Source organism: Bos indicus x Bos taurus, chromosome 1 (assembly GCF_003369695.1).
Source record: "Bos indicus x Bos taurus breed Angus x Brahman F1 hybrid chromosome 1, Bos_hybrid_MaternalHap_v2.0, whole genome shotgun sequence".
Lineage (NCBI taxonomy): Eukaryota > Metazoa > Chordata > Mammalia > Artiodactyla > Bovidae > Bos > Bos indicus x Bos taurus.
The window spans coordinates 89,572,543-89,593,545 of NC_040076.1; the positions used below are offsets into that span (position 1 = coordinate 89,572,543).

General features: G+C 37.4%; 1 protein-coding gene across 7 annotated transcripts in view; it reads left to right on the forward strand.

Moving 5' to 3' along the window:
- The window catches only part of TBL1XR1 (transducin beta like 1 X-linked receptor 1), a 178,201-nt gene that overhangs the window by 70,623 nt on the left and 86,575 nt on the right, over positions 1 to 21,003 (forward strand). For all 7 annotated transcript variants that reach the window (XM_027540627.1, XM_027540598.1, XM_027540618.1 and 4 more), the window contains one exon: positions 17,875 to 17,949. The gene's annotated coding sequence lies outside the window, so the exon portion shown is untranslated. The remainder of the gene's footprint in view (positions 1 to 17,874; positions 17,950 to 21,003) is intronic.

The following is a 21,003-nucleotide window of genomic DNA, read 5'->3' on the forward strand; positions in this document are numbered from 1 at the left end:
TTAGGACCTCTGTGAAAAACCAAGATCTAGCATCAAATATTAGAACAAAAAACATTCCCAGTGTTAGTACCATTAGGAAGTTACAAGGATTTTAAGAGCTCTGTGCCAGGAATTGGACACAGAGTATGTTTGTGTGTATGTGTGTGTGTATATTATTTCTCAGTATCATCAGATGGATCAAATTAGCAGTAAGGTTATTCTAGGTATACTCTGAACAAAAGTTTGGTATTTCTCTGTGTTCTCCTTGTATACGTAATGTCAGTGTAGGAATACATATCTGGGTAGAATTGAACTTCAAGGAGATCCATAATCTGCCAAGTCATCCTCCATTCAGAGACTTCTGTGGGGACTTAAAGTTTGAAGCAGTTCTAGAAGTTTATTTTTGCATGTGTTCAGTTCAGTCGCTCAGTTGTGTCCGACTCTTTGCGACCCCATGAATCACAGCACGCCAGGACTCCCTGTCCATCACCAACTCCCGGAGTTCACCCAGACTCACGTCCATCTCATCCTCTGTCGTCCCCTTCTCCTCCTGCCCCCAATCCCTCCCAGCATCAGGGTCTTTTCCAATGAGTCAACTCTTCGCATGAGGCGGCCAAAGTACTGGAGTTTCAGCTTTAGCATCATTCCTTCCAAAGAAATCCCAGGGCTGATCTTCAGAATGGACTGGTTGGATCTCCTTGCAGTCCAAGGGACTCTCAAGAGTCTTCTCCAACACCACAGTTCAAAGCATCAATTCTTCAGCACTCAGCCTTCTTCACAGTCCAACTCTCACATCCCTACATGACCACAGGAAAAACCATAGCCTTGACTAGACGGACCTTTGTTGGCAAAGTAATGTCTCTGCTTTTGAATATGCCATCTAGGTTGGACATAACTTTCCTTCCAAGGAGTAAGCGTCTTTTAATTTCATGGCTACAGTCACCATCTGCAGTGATTTTGGAGCCCCCAAAAATAAAGTCTGACACTGTTTCCACTGTTTCCCCATCTATTTCCCATGAAGTGATGGGACCGGATGCCATGATCTTAGTTTTCTGAATGTTGAGCTTTAAGCCAACTTTTTCACTCTCCACTTTCACTTTCATCAAGAGGCTTTTTGGTTCCTCTTCACTTTCTGCCATAAGGGTGGTGTCATCTGCATATATGAGGTTATTGATATTTCTCCTGGCAGTCTTGATTCCAGCTTGTGCTTCTTCCAGTCCAGCGTTTCTCATGATGTACTCTGCATATAAGTTAAATAAGCAGGGTGACAATATACAGCCTTGATGTACTCCTTTTCCTATTTGGAACCAGTCTGTTGTTCCATGTCAAGTTCTAACTGTTGCTTCCTGACCTGCATACAGATTTCTCAAGTGGCAGGTCAGGTGGTCTGGTATTCCCATCTCATTTCCCGCACGTGTAGTATGGTTTTAACTAGGTTGTTCTTTCACCCTTTACAATGTAAAATCTGTGGTCCTTAATATAGGCTCTGAATAAATGAATGAATGTTCAAGGACATTTGAGAGTTTGAAGAGATAAGTGATTTTGAAAGAATAGATGCTTTACATTGACTTAGAATGGAAAAAGTTTCTTAGTATGTGGCTCACAACAGTCATAGCTTGAGCATTTGGTGTGTCCTGAATTTCTGTCCAGGAACAATGGATTAAAAAAGTGAGGAAAAGAAAAAAAAGAGTCAATTTATATATTGTTAGGAAATGTATAAAAGGCCATTGACCCTAGACTTTTTACAAAAGTTTATTTTATTGATGTTGATTGACGAGGTTGTGTTAATTTCTGTTGTATAGCAAAGTAGACTTTGTTTTTTTTTCTGTTTACTGCTTACCCTGCATGGTAGAAAAAAGCAAACTGATGGGGTCAGAATGTTACTGGTTCTTGGCTGACATTCGCCTCATGCTGCTGATCCTGTTCTGCTCTCCAGTGCTGCTTTTCTGCCCTTTGAACGAAATAGCCCGTTTTCCTTTGTTTCTTCCAGTCACTGACACAGAAGTCAAGCAGAATTGACTAAAACTCCAAGTGGGATTTGCTGACTTCTTTCAAATTAGTAAAATTAGTCTTTTACTAGTGACACTGTTAGACTGAATCATACTGTTAACATCTTTATTACTATACCAGGGAAGACGCATATTAATAGCACTTATAGAGACATTAAATTGTCCATGGTAGCAGACATCAGGGAGAACTGAGAGCTTATGCTGCCTATAAGGAACTTTCTGGAATAGGAGACTACAATTTACATGTTTGTAATTTATTTTTGATGTTTAAAATATTTTGATGTTTTATCTAGAAAGAAAATGATTTAAAACTACACAGATATTCAGTAATCTATATGACATTCAAAAATAAAGGTAATACTTAAAGATACTGTCTCATTGTGAAGAAGGCTTAATTGAAGCTTTATTAAACTTACCCATTATTTGCCATCACTGAAAGTTGTGATTCCCAGGAGTTAAGTGTTGCTGTGTTATGTGGTAGTCTCATTGCTTCTCAGCTACTGGTTGGAAGCCAGGGAACAGGAATAAAAATGTTAGACTTATATTTTTTTTAAATATGGACATTTGATTAATCCAATACTGAATATAGATGATTGATTGTGAGGCTAATTAAAAATGGGTATTATTTTGCAGCGGCCAAAGTCTTGACCCACTCCTACTTCCCTGTTGGATAACTTTGTTTTTTCTTTTATTTATATCTAATATTTATCCAAAAATGATATCCCATTTTCAAAATGCCAATGAACAGTACTGCTATTAATTACTTTTTATATCTCAGTTGCTATTAAATGCTTGTTATGCATTCTCTCCTTTAGTTCTCATAGCAGCCCTTCTTTATAGTTTTACAGATGAGAAAACAGATTTAGAGAAATAAAATAACCAGCCTGATGTATCATCTCAGTAAGTGGTGGAGTCACATTATTGTCGCAGTTCTAGTTCTGTGTGTAGTTTCTTCTGCCTTAAATGCTTGAATTTGGTGACGAATGGGCAAAACTGAAATAGAAGGCAGTGTGACTATTTATTGAACGAATGCACTAATACAGTTGAATCATGGTAAAGAACTAGCGTGCCCCCCCGCTTAAGCAGTTGTGTGTTGTAAAGAAATGGCTTGGCGTAGGATTATTAGATGCATGTGGGAAGGAGTAGGGAGTTTGGTGTGGCTGGAAGAGAGCAAGGACATAAAATATTCAAATTATTTTGAGAGGGGAAAGCAAGAAATAAAAATGATATGTATCAGATAGTGATATGGTTTCATAGTGGCACAGATAAACCTAGAAGATTTGAAAATGCACAGACAGCTTCATTATAGTAAACACATAAGGCACATCTGTATTCTTTTGGATTTTATTTCCTCCAGTGTTAGAATGCCAGCAGAGCGAATTAGTCTACCTTCCTGTCTATCCTTCCAGGATTTTGGGGTTAGAAACTGATGATGAAAGGAGTCCCTGCCTGTTGTAAGCTTTCCAGTTTCTTTGATAAGTCTGTCCAGTTTATGTCTGTAGCACAATGAAGGGGAAAAAATAGCAAATCTTAGACCTTTCTCAGTGATTCACTTTCAGCTGTTGATAATTCTTTTTATGTAGTTCTCCTTTGTGTTACCAGTTCCTCTGATCTGGTCTGCAGTGATCAACAGGATCAAAATCAAACCATAGGTCCTAAAAAGCCAAACCTGGAAATGCCTTTTAAGAGCAGCCTTTATATTTTAAAATTTGCATCTTTATTTGTAACAGAGTGGTACTGTATTGAAATAGTTTTCAATGGTTTACTACGGTGTTACGGTTCACTAGTGTGTTTGGGTAATACAGTATTTCAGAGCAAAGTGTGGTTGTTTAATAAGTGGCCATAGTTCTAATTTTTTACCTTTGAAACAAAAATTATACTTCCAGGATCCTTAATTTCACATATGGTTTGCATTAGACTAACATTTGTCTTCGTTCTTCATGAAATTGATTCTGTGAATGAGTGAATCACATGTCAGTGATGTTATTGTCATAGTTTTTGGTACCTGTGCAGGTGAAGTTTTTAATCACTAGCACTCCTTTGTGAGAAGGGTATATTTGATCGTATTTGTTATGCTTTGTTCTAGGGCATTTTTCAAGCTATGTATTGTCTATTGAAAGGAGATAGGCATATCAAACAAGTATCCACAATGGTGGTAGAACTTCGGTGGGTGATCTAAAGTTTAGCTGGAGGATATACCTCATCCTAAGTCATGAGGATGTGGGAGGTTTGGGGAACTGAAAACACGTTTGTGAAATAACACCCTAGAGATAGAAAGTAATAGTGTTTGATGATTGGATAAGCTATAGGAGATGAGGGAGCAGAAGGAGCCATATTTCTTGCTTGAGTGACTGGAGGATAGAGCCATACTAGAGAATATGAGAAGAGGAACAAGTTTGGGGTGGGAGATGAATGATGTTTATATAGTGGCTCAGACTGTAAGGAGTCCACCTGTTGTAATGCAGGAAACCCAGGTTAGATCTCTGCGTTGGGAAGATCCCCCGGAGAAGGGAATGGCTATCCACTGCAGTACTCTTACCTGGAGAATTCCATGGACGGAGGAGCCTGACAGGCTACAGTCCCTTGGGTTACATAGAGTCGGACACGACTGAAGAGCTAACACTTTCACTTCTTTTTTGTAGTTAAGTTTGCAATGCTTTGGGGACATCTAGGAGAGAATGATGTCCAGTTGGCTTTAAGTAACTGAAAGTACTATTTTAAACAAATATAAAAAAAAAATAGGAAAGAAGTTGCTTTCTTTTTTTATCCCATTGTCCCCAGTGAAAGGAATTCCATCAGAGTCATTGCCTCAGTGGAAAATGGCTGCTGCTTCAGGGGCATCCTGTTAAATAATACGGCAGAAGGAAATGCTGCATCTGTTGTTTGTTTTCAGGAGAGCGGTGCTTCCCTAGCCTCCTCCCTTGCCTTGATGGCTGCCCTCCCCAACCCCTGTTTTTTTTACATGGCATTTGAAGAACTAGTTAGTTGTACAGAATACTCTAGGTCAAAAGTATTTGGAAAATTGGGTAGGTGTGGCTGGCAAAAAAGTTGTATTTATTCGTGAGAGTACTTATACTGTCTCCTCGTGGGGGTACCATATTGTATTGATTCCATCCTACCTATGGCAGTAAGAGTATGGATATAGATTTCTTCCCCTTAAGTAAAGTGATACTCTCATTACAAATTCTTTGTTATGTTGGAATAAGAAAACTCTTTGGAAGCAAAGGCTTTGAAAAAGGACTTGAGAGATCTAGAGAGGAAGTTGATAAGAGACCCAGCACCTGATGTTCCTTATTCTTCCTCTTATTAGTGTTGTTCTTGGTCTAATAATTCCTTTGAGCCCCAGTTAGCTTGTTTCTTAAGCAGAGATAGTAATACCTACTGTACAAGCTTGTTTTGAGATTTAAATGATACTGAGTATGCAAGCAATGCAGAATTTAGTATTTATTTTGTTACTTCTAGTAAATACTGAACCTCTGGACCTCAAGTTTGTGAACTACATTGCTTTGCTTTAACCTTCATATCATCAAAACAAGCATTCTGTGCTATTAATAAGATATTTTTTAATTTAAAATTTTAAATTAAAAAATAAATTGGGAGGCTGCATCTCGTGGGCAGCTTATGGAATCTTAGTTCCCTGTCTGGGCCCATGGCAGTGAAAGTGCTGAGTCGTAACCACTGGACTGCCAGGGAATTCCCTAGATATTTTTTTAGCTTGTTAGTTAGTTTTAATATCTGTGTTGCCTTTATTTCTTAGAACTCAGAAGGTATTTCCTTCTTTCCTTTGAGAGTCTGTATTTCAGTGAGCCTAGTTTATTTTTTTTAAGACTCAAGACAATTTCACAGTTCAACCCAGTCATTACTTGTATAGAAGGTGAATTAGTCCCATAGAAGTTTAAGTTACAGGCCCAAGACCATTGATATCCTAGAGGCAGAGTAGGGATAAGGACCCAAGTGTGTTGTGAGGAAAAGGTTCACCAAACCTTTCTCTTTCTGTGGATAAATGACCTTGGTTTAATTTTCAGCTGTGTTTCATGTGGCACATAAAGGCAGAATGTCAACGGTATTACCAGTGTGGGGTCTGGCAAAATGGTCCCTGATTTGTGAGTTGCATCTGGAGTGGGAGTGACTACCTGGTAGGGGAAAGTGGTACATTCTTCTGACTGAGTATGCCCCTTGATGGGTTGGGTCCCCTGGAAGCTATACCCATGAGACCCTTAAAATAAGAGGATGTTGGTTCCAGCTTAAGGTTTCCAAGCCAGGGTGGCTTCCACAGCCTCCTGTGAGTCTTGTACCTGAGCAGTCATGTGGTGGTGGTTAGGAGGAAGTGCAAAGACAGCAGCTCCTGGAGTGCACGTTCTGCTGACACATCTGGCCTGCTGCTACCCTGATGGGCTTTCCGGTCCTGTAGCGTTTGAGTGAACAGGTTACAGCTGTGGTCTGCTTAGGTCTTATGATTTCCTCTTGTCTGAATCATCAGGGTAGTTCTTTTCATCTGATTGGTTAGCCTTGACTTGAGATCAAAAGGCTGTAGAACAATCACACACAACAGATTTTCATCCTCTTTGGTTTTCCTCAAAATATTCTTTAAACAATTTCTGGCTTATTTCCCGTCTTCTGAGGAAGAGGTGAGATTTTGTTGCCATAGTCTGACCTCCACAAATCTTGCCACGACTACCACCCCCATCCTTGAGATCTAGAATTATGTTTTAGAAATGACAGTAGGTACAAGTTATAGAGATAACTCTGATTTTTTCCAGGATTTTATAGCTGAGTTTATTGTTGCACTAATAAAGAATATGGAACACGGTGGGAGGAAGGCTAACAAGACCAGAGACCCTTAGTCATTTCAGTACGTGTTGGTCTATATCCATAGTTGTGTTTAGTTCTTTTTAACTAAAATATTTTAAGGTGATGAGGGGTAGTTAAGTGTGTGTAGTGCTAGGCACAATATAAGCATTTGGTGGATGTTAAAAGATTGAGTCTATTATCTAAACTGTAGTAGGATTTAAGTGATCAGGCATTCCATTTCAGTGGCCTTTTTTCGTTTTTTAGTATCCGGCGTCTTGAGAAAGTTTGAAGTTCTTTGATATTAACTTTGTAAGAATGCTTGTATGAAAAACAGTTTGAATGAACAGACTCTGGGCAACAATTATGACGTTTCTCTTTTGCATTTGATGACTTCTGTGATGGCTTTCATAATATTATATATAATGCTAAATATTTATGTAAACCTGTCATTTGTGACACCTAGTATCTATCCTAGGAATTAGAGCTTCATAATACATAGTAAATGTAGGTAAGAACAGATATTTCAGACAGAGAAAAAAATTAGAGTAATTGAAACATGAAGGTCACTTATAGTTTGTGGATATGAGGTTCTCTTTCTAACACTAAGCTGACAACATCAAGATAAGATGCATCTTCATATGTGATTTTCCGAATACAGAGTAGCTTCCTGAGTATCTCACCGGCTCTCAATTGAAATACAAGCTGGTTCTGGCCGGCCTACTTCTGCTGCATTGTGGATGTCAGCGCCTCCCTTCCCTGTGAAAAGTCCTGATTTTTCTTACCCTACTTGCATTTTTTTCAGTTTTCTTTTAAAAAAATTTTTTTTGTTGTTGTTTGCTTGCTTTTTAATTTATTTTATTTGCTTTTTATTTGCCGCACCACGGCATGCAAGATCTTAGTTCCCCAACTGAGGATTGGACGTGTTCCCCCTGAAGTGGGAGGGCAGATTTCTAACCCTTGGACCACCAAGGAATTCCCTTTTTCATTTTTTGTAGCATTTATCACCTTTTACATAACACTTGATTTTAAATTCTGCTGGAATTTGAACTTTGTGAGGGCAAGGATTTTTATTTACTGACGTACGTTAGTGAGTTTTGTTCCACTATTGGTCAAAGGCTAACTTTTAACATAAACAATATGTAGTAGAGAGATTAATAAAACTTTTCTTCCCCTTCTTTCTCCTGCCCCCTCTTCATTTTTTCACAGTTCTGTTGTCTATTGCAGGATACATCTCATCTTAACAACCAATTAAAAGCAAGCAAACAAACAAACAAAAAAACCCCAGAAAGCAAACTACCATTTAACTTGGGTTCAGGGATGAACATGGACTTTAAATTGCACTGCATCCTGGTCTCCTGAAGGAGCATCAGGCTTTCATCTTAATTTGCATTTTCTTGGATGATTAATGTTTCACTGATGGAGAGAGTACATTTATTGCCTTCAGATCCTTTGCTGTTGATGGAGGTTTTAGTTGCTTTGATATTAGAGAAGTGGGAGAAGATAAGAAAATTGATACTTGTTTTAAATATTATTCTGTTTGTGGATAGTTTTATGAACTTGTTTTTCAAAAGATAATTGCAGTTTACTTTTTTCCCCCCAGATTTATATGTGAATTATGATTTAAAATTGTTAGAAAATGTGAAAACATCCTTTGCAGTAACTGTTTAATTCACATTATAGAAGTGATTTTTGGTGTTCAGTTGTCACTAACCATGTTAGAAAACTAAAATACAATATCATTTTCTCTTAATTAAAAATATGCAAAATAACTCTCATTTCTTCTCACCCACTACTTGGTGAACATGAGCTAGTATTGGTGAAACTTATGATCAAGATGTTTTCTTGATCCATTGGCTCTGGCCAAGAGAGTTCATTTCCAGGACCATTTTGCTATTTCTATGCCTTCATTGTTCCTTCTTGTTTGACTTTTTTTTTTTTTTTTAATACTTCCCATTGCTATTTTTATAATCTCATGGTAAGTCATAAAAGTCAACAGTTTTTTTTTTTTTTTTTTAACTTAGAACCTAAGTTTTTAATCTTTGAATACGAGACTGTTCTTGCTCAGCATTCAAATGATATTTTGATGAATTTGTGGGGGAGAAAGTGGTGTCCCTCTCCTATTCCTCTGCCATCTTAGGACCGCCCCTCTAGACTGCTCTTAACTGTAAATACTAACTATTCTTTTGAACTCTATAAGCAGTTTACAAGTAGCTGATATTTATTAGTATTATTTCTGTGTGAAACATAAACATCTTTAAGGGTTTAATAAGATTAATTGTTTTTAAATCATAGTGTTACTTTTTTCCCTTATAGTAACCCAAGCTCTGTGTTCATACTTGGTGTAAAGCTATCCATCTCTGCAGAGTGTAGCCTTATAGAATAACCCCATTCTGCAGATGAGGACACTGAAGATTTGCTCATGATTGTTTGGGTATGATGTGAAAGACTTGTGTTTTTAAGGAACAAGAGTAGAAATCTTGTGTTCTTTCCTTTCTGCCTCCACTGCCTTTTAGGTCTGAAGATGTCAGAGAAATACTGGAGTTTTAGTACTCTTCCTTTCTAATTGAACTTAATTACTGTGTATAGTTGCATATAAGATAGGTTTGAATGCCTTGGAAAATTTCCTTCCTATAGAATGGTTACATAATTTTAGTGGAGAATACTTGAATAATTTATTTTTGCTTGGTCTGTTACTTTTTTGATTACAGAGTGTTTTAAAAATTTTGTTTAACCTACAAGTGTTATGCTCTGTCCTCAATTGGTAGAGGTTTGGCTGGTGTTGGGCATTATTACTTCAGGGCCCCAAAGTGTTGCCTGTAGCCTTTTTTGTTGTTGTATATTTTGAGTAAAGTTTTAGTGTAAACAGAAATACAGTCATTCATTTCTGTATTGTCTGTGGCAGCCTTGCACTGTAATAGGAGTTGAGTGGTTGTGATAGAGACTACGTGGCCTGCAAAACCAAAAATACTTACTTTCTGGCCATAGTGTCAGCCTCTATACCATTGCATGACAACAATTGCAAAGTCAAATGGAGCCCTGTATTCTTGTAGTCTCCACTGGTGCTCTATTGTAATTTGGGTGGTGGGTAGGGAGAGGAGAAATGTTTTGTATTGAACTAAACATATTGAATTACAAAAGAAAGGTGGTCGTCTTTCTTTTCATGATCCTTCCATTGAGAGTGAAATGAGTATGGAAGAGTATGTCTTTGTGTCCCTCTTCCTATGTCTGTGTGTCCAGAGTGGAATAGGCAGATAACACAGTGTGTTTGCTGGTTTAAATGTTTTAAGTTTGGTGAAGTTGAAAGCAGTTCTCAACATCAGATGAGAATTAGGCATTTTTTGGAATTATGAATATGTAATTTATAATATTCAAGAGTTGGACACAACTTAGCGACTGACTAAACCACCACCAGTTTATAGTATACTGAGAATGAATTATGTTAAAAAGACAGGACAACCTTGAATTCTTAAAGAGGTGTATTTGTGACTGCCATTCCGATAGAAACATGGTAGTTGAATGAGCAATCTGTTTCAGCTTACTGAAGACAGAACATTTGTTGGTCCTGTCTAGATTGTACCAATTTTAAAAATACAAAGTCAAGCAATGAGTTCTGAAGCTTTTCTGTATGTGAGGAAATATTCTTAAGACACAAGAGTAACTCTTCTGAATCTTTGTGACAGAAATGTAGTATTTTAAATTTCTGAACCTAATATCTAATTACATGTAAATATATTTTTTCTTTTTGTGTCTAGAGTACTTCAGAATGACAATTTTCATTTTAGTAATTATCTGCTGGTATGTTCTTAATTTTTTAAAATGTTAAGCATTTTCCTTTCTATTACAAACTGGAAGTTAAAGACTTAGTTTTGGAGTGTGATTGAGAGGCTCTGCTTCACTGAATATTCATTATCACTCTGTGTGGTCACATTGGTCAAGGTAAATGTCATGTTCATGTGAACTTTCGTCCACCATTACTCTCTTTTGTGTGTGCATATATATAAAGCTCTTGTATGAGCTCACAGAAGACAAAGCTGGACTCTACAGCCTATAGCACACAGCACAGCAGAGTATGAATGGACAGTTGGTGTCTTGCACAGAAGTTCACAGCCAAGGGTAAAGTGGGTGCTGACATTCAGGCCACACTCAGCCAAGCCATTTCCCTGATATCGGGACTGTCGTCTTCTCAGAGGAAAGGCCTCCTTTTTACTTACATGTATTCTTTTAAATGATCTGAATTCTGTGCCAGGCACTCTTTAGCAGTTTGTAAATATTACGGTACTCAACTCTCATTACAGTTTATATTACAGGTGATGAGGACACTGAGGCACTGAGAGGTTAAGTACCTTGTCTTGGGTCGTCTGGCTGTAGTTTCAGAGTTTAGGCTCTTCACCCTCGGTACTGTAATATGGCTTCTCTTTTTATCTCATTTGTCCTTCTGGAGTCTCATTTGTACAAAGATGCCACAGAGGTTATTGGTGGTCCTGATAGCATACTTGAAGGCTGAGTTGGAAGGAATTTGGCAGGACACGCTTAAAACACCTTATCATATTCCACTATAGTAATTTCCACGTCGAGTGATAATCCAGATTTTGTTTAAAAGGTATGAATGTACCTCTTTAAAGCAGTAATTCCTGTTTTGTGGTCTGTGTCTTTTTTCTCTCTGAGATGTCCTCATTATTATTGTCCTTGCTTTTCTAATTCATTTTTGGGGAGAAGAATTGAGTTTATCATTCATCTTTTGTTTCTTTTGTTAATCTTAAAATCAAATTAATAAAACTTCTACTCAATATGGTATGTTTCCCACTTTTGTTCTTAAAATGAGAGAAGGACTCATTTTGCAGTGCTAATATTATTGAAAGATGTGATCCCTCTGTGCCTGCCCCCTCCCCGCATAGATGAATAATTTGTCTAGTAAAGTTCCCCATCCTGCCCTTTCCTGCCACATAGTCCAGTGGTCCTCAGCGCCCATTGGAATCACCTGTAGGAGCTTTTAAATTCAACAGATGTGCAGATTCTATCCTAGACCAATTAAATCCAAGTGAAGGACCTTCTGTGTCCCAAGTTAGAATCTGAAAAGGTATTTTTGTGGACAGTTAATCCAAGACTCAACATCCCTGGCAGAGCTATTTCATTTCTGCTGGGAATGGATTGTTCAGCAGAATGATTTTTGTGTTGTCTAGCCTAATTACCTATTCAGATTCTTTGGCATCTTGAATCAAATATTCACCCCTTGGGAAGAGTAAGAAATCTAATAAGATCTAGGAATTATGTCAGTTTTTCTGACTCGTTCTGTGTCACACATCTGCTTGTGTGGTTTTAGGCAAATAGGGAAAGTTTAATTTTTTTTCAGTGTCATTATTTCTTAGATCCTTACGCTATTTTATTGTTTCCATTTACCTTTTACTTGTTTCTTCCCCTTAAACTATTTTTAAAAAAATGATTTAGCTGCTATCAGCTTTTTTAAAGAAAACAATGTCAAATCTGTCATATTTCTAAGGCAGCTTAAGTTACAGATGCACCATTAATCTAGTGACTTTTTTTTTTTTTTAAGGAAAATAAATCAGTTAACAGTTACATAATGTTGATGTACTCAGTTTTTAAAAAAGTAATGGGCAATAATACATTTTTGTATCACCTCTCTAGCATCAGAGCTTAAATTTGATTCTGAGCCTTTTCTCATATTCAGATTCTCTACTTTGAAAGTTAGTGGCCTGAAAGCTTTTGATGAGTGGATGTTAGTGCCTAAAAATAAACTTTACTTTTAATAACACTCGGAACTGCCCAAACCAAACTTTAATTTAAAAATCTCTGTGGCTTAGTATGAATCTATTGTTTTTATTGTCTTTAAATGGATTGCTTACTTCCTGACAGGCATATTTTGGGGCCCTTGAGTCTTTTTGTTTTCTGCCCATAGTGGGTTTTTTTTTTTTTTAATATAAATGTAATATAAAATTGAACCACATGTGATACTGCCAGTGAAACTAACCTAACTGAAGTTAATAGTTGAATGGCTAGACACCAGTGCATGTTTATATTTTGCTTTGCGTTTGTGTTCCTGCATATTTCTTATTTTTAGAAAATTTGGGATCATAATAAAATTCATTTCCCCTAAATCACTTAAATAACAAAGCGAAGTGGAAATCAGAGGCAGTGATGGGTACGTTGTGTTTGGCCTAACTGCTCTGCCTGTGGGCCTGATCTCAGGGTCAGTTTTCTTAAGATAATCCTCTATCACAGCTCCTTCCCCCTTTTCACTAACTTCCTCTTCTGGCTGCCCAGCTTACATCTGTGTGTGGTTCCCTGAGAAATGAGAATAGGGTGAGGAGACTGAGGGACATAATGCTTTGCTTTGATGAATGTATAGTTATTTGAGATTGCCATGTTGAAGAAGGCAGCTAACAAAGTCATTTTGTGTGAAATGGATCAGTGTAATTGAGAAGATTAAGTTGAAACTCTTTGATTTACAAATGTATTCCTTTCTTAAAAGTTCTAGTTGGAGGTAATCACCATTATTTATTGTGCTTTCAGTCTTGTGCTAAGCAGTTTAATTTGAACTTTATCTGTGACTTTTCTGTTGTCCAGAAGTTCATTTAACAAAAATCTTTCTAAGAAGATTGATTATGGTAGGATTGATAAAATTTTCTCTTAATTCTTGAGATAATTTCCCTGCAGTTCTCCAAATTTAAAAAATTCATTTGTAACTTTTATTTCTTAAAGATACCAGTTACTCATTCTTGCTTTTGTTACTAGTTACTGGTTTCTAGATTAGATTATGTCACTGCTATGAATTATAAGCAAAAAAAAATTTTTTTTTACTTTTTTTAGGGAGAAGTTTCATAATCCATTAGCTTTTAAAAGAGATTTATAAATCAAAGAAATTTGCCTCGAGAGATTGCAGGGTATTATGTTTGAAAATCAGTCAAAATACACTGTTATGCTGTTTTTTATAGGATTTTTCATCTTAAAAAAAGCCTGATTATGTATGTCTGCTGAATTAGCAGTGTCTGTTTCTATACTGAAAGCTCATTCTAAGATTAATACTTCATTTATTTTAGGTAAAATGTTCTGAAATTTATAGATTCTAAAAGCACAGCTTTTTGTTTATAGATGAAATTAAAGCCTGCAAACATTTATTTTATCACAAGAAGTGAAGCACATGGGTTTAGTTTATGTAGTACACTAAGTAGTTCATAGAGTCACAGATTTTATGATGTGGCTTATCATAGTTTTTTTATTTTAATGGCAAAAGATCAACCTTTATTGGCTTTCTTGGAAGTGATACTAAAATTATTGGTATAGCCAGGCTCTCCTAAGTATTAAAAACAAAGCAAAACTACCTGTTGAATTCTTCCTTGCTATTGTGATTTGCGTTGTAGTTCAGTTCTACTGTGTTTTATTGTCAAATATGTTTGTACCTATTCCTGCACATAATAGATACTATGTAACTTTATCATCATGTGTATCCCACAAACTGTATGCTCAAGGCATTGTTCTTAGCTCTGTGGTGGGATAGCAAGATGAGCAGATCAGTCCCTGGCCTGGGGAAGCCTGATAGGGGAGGCATGGGGAGACCATGAGGCAATTCAGAGTTGTGGTAAGGGAGACATGCACTTCTCTCAAGCAGTAAGTGAGTAATCAAGGGAGGAAGCTGATTTGGGCTGAAACTTGAAAGAAGAGATGGGCCAGGTTTGTGGGCAAAACCACAGTAGAAGGACATTTCTGCCAAAGTAATGGGCAGTGTCATGGCAGCCAAAGAGTACTGAGAGCAGGGAGGGTGATCTGCTGCAGCAAGAGTAGAGGAGGTTGAGCGAGTGAGATTATAAAGGCAGGTGTTTAGGATACATAATGGTTTTGGGCTTTTTGGCCAGTTGCATTGCTTTAGTACAGGTGGTTTTAATATATATTTATCCTATTGGATTATCTTAAGTCACCTGTGTTGTTGTTGTTCAGTTCCTCAGTCATGTCCAACTCTTTTTTCAGCCGCATGGACTGCAGCACACTAGGCTTCCCTGTCTGTCACTGTCTCCTGGAGTTTGCTCAAACTCATGTCTGTTGAGTCGATGATGGCATCTAACCATCTCATCCTCTGTCATCCCCTTCTCCTCCTGCCTTCAATCTTTCCCAGCATCGGGTTCTTTTCCAGTGAGGTGGCTCTTGACAGCAGATGGCCAAAGTATTGGAGCTTCAGGTTCGAGCATCAGTCCTTGCAATGAATATTCAGTGTTGATTTCCCTCAGGATTGACTGGGTTTATCTCCAAGGGACTCTGAAGAGTCTTGGCCAGCACCACAATTTGAAAGCATCAGTGAAAAGATGCTTGCTGCTCAGAAGGAAAGCTATGACAAACCTAGACACCATATTAAAAAGCAGAGACATCACTTTGCCGACAAAGGTCCATCTAGCCAAACTATGTAGTCATGTACAGATGTGAGAGTTGGACCATAAAGAAGACTGAACACTGGAGAACTGATGCTTTCAAAATGAATCGAACAGGAAAATATTAATGCAGAAACCAAAATATAGCCCTATGTATAATTTTTAAAAGTTTCTGGAAATTCCCTGGTGGTCCAGTGGTTAGGACTCTGTGGCTTCCACTGCAAGGGGCATAGATTGGACCCCTGGTTGTTAATACACCATTTTCCGTAGATTTATTTACCCTTCAACTCCTAGAATCAGATATTTAACCCCTTCAGTATTAAATCACTCTTGTGGGCTTTTCCCATGAGGAGCTGTCACCTGATAAAAGCTAAATGAATGAATGAAGAAAAGAAGGGAAGAGAAAATATATTTAGAGAAAACTGAGATTAGAGACCTCTGTGAGAGTGATGACAGGACTCACCACAAAAAAATTAAGAGGAGAGAACCAGGGAGGGGGAAGTAAAGACTAGCAACAGGAATAATCTGATTTAGTATTTCCCAAAGGTACATGTGTATAAGTTTGTGTGTGTTGGGTGTATACACATCCTAGTAGTGAAAGCTCTCCATTGAAGTACAGTGTTTAGTTACTCCATATATGCTCATTTTAGATTTTAAAAATTAAATGTTTTTAATATTTGATACTGCGGTTCAACTTGGCTGTGGTATCAGAGAGTCATGTATAACGTATGGTCCATAATGGTGTTCAAAGGGTTGGAGTTCTGCAGAGCGACAGTGGCACGCCCATTCACTCATTCTATTTCTGAAAATTGCCATGTATTGGGGCTTATTACTATAAGTTTACTAGTGTTTGATTATGTAGATTTGTGGATTATATTATTCAGTTTTAACCAAACCCCATAAAATAGACTAATAATGTGAAGATTCCTACAAAGAAACAGAATATCAGAAACATGAACAAGAATAGGAAACAAGAAAATGGTAGGGCAGGTACTTAAACAGTTAGAATAAGCTTTCCACCTTCCCTGATCTAATCATTTTAGAAGGTGGATGAAAAAATTAGAGATTCTCAAGAAACACATTTGACATATAGTATGATTTCACTGTTGGTACTGATGAACCTTACTGTTAAGGATCTAGAATGTTGTATGAAGTTCAGTAGCATATATTAGTTATTTATAAATAACTAGAATGGAGAAGGCGATGGCACCCCACTCCAGTACTCTTGCCTGGAAAATCCCATGGACGGAGGAGCCTGGTAGGCTGCAGTCCATGGGGTCATGAAGAGTCGGACACGACTGAGTGACTTCACTTTCACTTTTCACTTTCATGCATTGGAGAAGGAAATGGCAACCCACTCCAGTGTTCTTGCCTGGAGAATCCCAGGGATGGGGGAGCCTGGTTGGCTGCCGTCTATGGGGTCACACAGAGTCAGACACGACTGAAGTGACTTAGCAGTGGCAGCAGAATGAATGTATGCCAGTCTACATAGGTTAGAGCTCAAAAATTCACGAAAACTTGTATGGTAAAATAATTGATGTCCATAATAAATGACACTGAGGTAGACAGAACCTAGCAGTAATCTAGTTTTTGTTTGGATTCAATCATGATGTCTATAGAACATTTTCCCCAATAGGTGTTAGTAAAGATCTACTGAGTAGCTCAGTGTTTTGTGCCAGAAAGCCTTGAGGCTCACTTACCTGTCTTGAAGCACAAGAAGCCGGTGAAATATCATATGTTGATATAACCGTTTATAATTTCACTTATAAATGTGTGGTGTGTTTAATAAATATTATTTTAATTCCTAGATCTTCTTACAGCTCAGCTACGTGAAAAGTTGTATAATAGCACTGAAGTTATTTAGTGTGGCCTTGGTAATCAGCAGAATGAGGGTTTCAGTCAATTGAAGATAAAATCAGAGAGGAGCACATTTCAAGGGATTGCATTTTTTCTGCATATATTTGGTGTATTTGCCAGGTTATCTTTTTAGTGTTACTGGCTTAACACTTTTTGGTGTATGAAGAAAATCTCTTGCATGCCTTCGTGTGGCATCAGCTTGTACTCTTATAGAAAGGTGCGCTCTGCTTGCCCATGGTGGGAGCTGCACTGGTCAGTGTCTCACCTGAAAGCTGCCACTCTGAAAGGGTGTGTGAAAAACCACTGTGTACTTGCAGACAATGGACTTGAAAAATAATGTGCTGTGCCCCAGCAATTGAGAAGACTGGGTAAACTCTGTAGAATAGAAAGTCTGAAGAGATTTCCAGTTTAGTACATTTTGATTGAAATTGCTTCAAAACCAGTGATGTTTTCTCTTAGTCATTAAACAGAATATGTAACATATAAGTTTATAGTGTTTTTCATGGCTCTTGCTGGTAGATTAGGAACCTGCCATACTGGGCCCAGTAGTGGTGATATTTGCCTGAGTTGAGTTGAATGGCGGTGAGTGCCTCCTTTATGCAAATTCATCTCTTGAGCCTCATTTTGTTCATTGTGTCAACTTTTTAGAAATGTTGTAATGATTCAGTGCCTGCTGTGTACTACATGCTCAAAAGTTGCTGCTGTTTATGACAACAGTTGCTTAGGGAGAGAAACATACTCTCTGGTGGGGGCCTTGAAGATATAGATATAGTATTTCCTTCCTGTAAAATTTGGAATGAGAAATTTTTTCAGCAGAATGTGTTTTAGGATGCACTGAATATTTTACTTTCCTTTTTCCTCAGCTTCAGCAACAGCAACTTGTGATTGGCGGTACCAGATACTCAGTTGTACATCCCCACATCAATGCACTGCCAATGGTAAGAATTTCTCCTTTTTCTTCTGTCAGAGATTGTCTTAATTGCTCTTTTTATTATTGTCTTATTTTTAAGAACCTGTTAAAAATTTTTAAGTTTTCCACAATTTGACAAAATTCATTTGTTCCCAAACTGAAGAACTGTTTTTTAAAATATGTAATTTAAGGTACTTAGAAAATAATGTTTGATTATTTATTTGTTTTCTAAGGCAGAACACTTGATTTGAAGATTTCCATTGTCTTTGCTGTGGTTATCAGAATGAAGAGTACTAAACTCAAGTTACAGTGGCAGTAATACCTCTTGTGTTTTTGTCCATAATCTTACTGAAATTGTCATATCACATTTCTCATAATATTTATAGTTAATGGGCAGTTAAATGGCTAAAATTCTACCTGTCTTTAGTAAGTGGATAATTATTAGGAGAAGCATTCTTACTTATTTAACAAGATTGTTTAGAATCTTTTCTCTGTGGAATGAAAATCTGTCCACTGTGTGATACAGCAAAAGACCACTAGACTGTGGGAACTGGGATTCGCTCTCTGCTGCATATGTCTTGTGTGACTTGGCAGAAGCACTCTTAAAAAAGTAGGTGATAGCACTGGACTAAATTTCTAATGTTCATTCTAGCTAGGCTAAGTGATCTCATCACTGTTACTTAGAAATCAGAGTGATTTTTACCTTACAAAAAGTAATTCCTAACATAAGTGATATGGCTCTGTTTTTGGGGGATCAGGAAATAGAATGAATTATGAATTTTTATTTATTTTTTTAAGAATTAATGTCTTACAACAATGTTTTCTATAGTGCATTATCAAAACTTCTAATTATTTTTAGTCAAATTTTCATTTTAAATATTAAATTAGGGAGCTATAGAAACTGATTAAGTTTTATGGAACTTGGTGGGAAATTATAGATGCATCTGTCTGAAATAAAAAATACTAAAAATTAACTAGAACCAGAATGAGTGAGAGCGATACGCAAGTTATCTGTGAAAATATTTCTAGGAAATGATTCATTTTAAAAATGGACGTGTCAGCGTGTCAGAGTTCCTCTGCCTGAGCTATCTTCTGTATTCTTACTGCTGATGAGAAAATGACCTCTCCCTGTCTCCAGTCTCCCTTTTCCCATTCTCCTTCCCCTCAGTAGGTAATGGGGAATGTTGGGGGAAAAAAGGATTTTTGTTCTGTCTCTACCTAGCACAAGGATGACATGGTCGTTCATTCATATATGAAATATTTATGGGTTCTTTATGGTACTTGGGTGATTCATTAACCATCAGTAAATCTTCTGTTTCTTCTGGAGCACTACAGTTTCTCACATAAACAGCTCATCAAGCATTTTGAGTAACTGTTTTGTTTGAAGTTCACTTTTGAAACCTGTGCATTTTTCTTGGTTGTTGGAGTCTTAGCTATTTGTGGCATGTCTCCCCCAAGAAATAAGTTGCACAGACCTGTTGGATGTCTGAGAGCCAATTGTGATGCTACTGGTTCTCTCTTCTAAGCGCCTACCTTCAAGTGACTTTGTAATGTACCTCTCACATAGCCTGTGTGTTGTTTTGTTTGGGAAACAGCTTGTAGACTGTATTTTAAATTCAGCTATCTCAAGCATATTTGCCAATTTTTTGAAAAATCCCTGAAGTCATTTTTAAGTCATTTTTATATATGGCTTATGCTTTACCTCTTTTTATCCTTCTAATACGTTTGTCTTGATTGCATCCTTATGCCTCTCTTTGCCTTGACTTTTTAAAATAAATCAGTAGTTAGATTTAAAAGATTAATTCAGGTTTTTCTGCATTATTTGGGGATGGGGGTAGGGTGACAGAAGCCGTACGTAGTGAAGCATAACCTGTAAGTAGCAACCAAATGTAATATATGAATTTTGTTGTCAATCTGTAAAACTTCAAATTAAAAGGATGTATGGTGATATTAAGAAATTACTGTCATCACCTTACACTACCCCAAAACCAAATAAACCAACCCCCTAACCCTCGCAACAGCCAAAAACTGTCACAGGAAAGTAACAAGTACAGCAAGAATGCAAGGAGATCCAACCAGTCCATCCTAAAGGAAATCAGTCCTGAATATCCATTAGAAGGACTGATGCTGAAGCTCTAATACTTTGGCCACCTCATTAGAAAAGACCCTGGTGCTGGGAGGGATTGGGGGCAGGAGGAGAAGGGGACAACAGAGGATGAGATGCTCGATGGCATCACTGACTTGATGGACATGAGTTGGAGCAAGTTCTGGGAGCTGGTGATGGACACGGAATCCTGGCGTGCTGCAGTCGGAACATATTGTAGGAGGTACTAAGTAATTTAAGGAGAGGCGTATAATATTGATTTGTCTCTGTGACCATTGATGGTCATTACCTAGATCATCTCTTATTATTTATTATCTGTAATATTTCTATAAAAAGAAACTTCCCTCATTAGGTATTTGGTTACTCTGTGGCACAGTTTGCACAGAAACGGCATACCAAATTCTTGATTCTTCCCTTTATTTACCAGTTTTCTGTATCTGTAGCTCTATTCCTGTTTTGTACATAAGTTTATCTGCCAATATTTAAAGTGCTAAGTTGTTTCATAGAATGCTGGGAAAAGTAGACCAGAAAGAACTTTTACAAAAAGTGTCTCTCTGAGCTTGTGAATTTAAATAATTTGATTTTTTACTGCATTGTAGTTTTTATCCTTTAGGATACTCAGGTTGTCTTAGCCTAGGGAGCCTTTTTAAGTTGACTTCTGAGCGTTTTTGATAGGACTCTGGTCTCTGATAGCTTCCCTGCTTTGTGACATGACAGGATGTTCCTGAGCTCATCTTCTCCGTGTCCTTCCTCAGTCCTCAACTCAGCCGTGTCTCCAGAAAGTCGAGTTCCTTTTAGTGAGAAGCAGTATGTAGAGCCCCAGTTTTGTGCTGAGGGCATTTGTTGTATTCTGGATATGTATCTGGTGTGTCTGTGATACATCTGATAAAAAGTTTGGATTTTAATTTTTCAAGCTTAAATTCTTTGATTTCAATATTTCCATCCTTTTTCATGCTGAATAATGTCTTTTTCTAATGG